Source organism: Rhea pennata, chromosome 20 (genome assembly GCF_028389875.1).
Source record: "Rhea pennata isolate bPtePen1 chromosome 20, bPtePen1.pri, whole genome shotgun sequence".
Classification (NCBI taxonomy): domain Eukaryota; kingdom Metazoa; phylum Chordata; class Aves; order Rheiformes; family Rheidae; genus Rhea; species Rhea pennata.
In genome coordinates, this window is record NC_084682.1 from 4769898 (window position 1) to 4770175 (window position 278).

Below are 278 nucleotides of genomic sequence, written 5' to 3' on the forward strand. Positions count from 1 at the left end.
AATTATCTATTGAAGTAATACATAAAAAACTGTAGCACTTACTGAGTACACCCTGTTAAACCAGCCGCCACATAAAGAACAACACAATCCCACCCTTAGTTTGTATCTAAATTCCTTAATCTGAAACTTCAGTCAGTGATACCTAATGGTAGGGTGTGTATATTTTTTTTAATGACTTGGCTTTATAGTTTTGAAACTGAATGGTTTTATGATCAGTCAGGAATAGTAAACGAAAATCTTGCTGCAAGAATTGATTCCAGGCTAGAGTTCCACTGTGC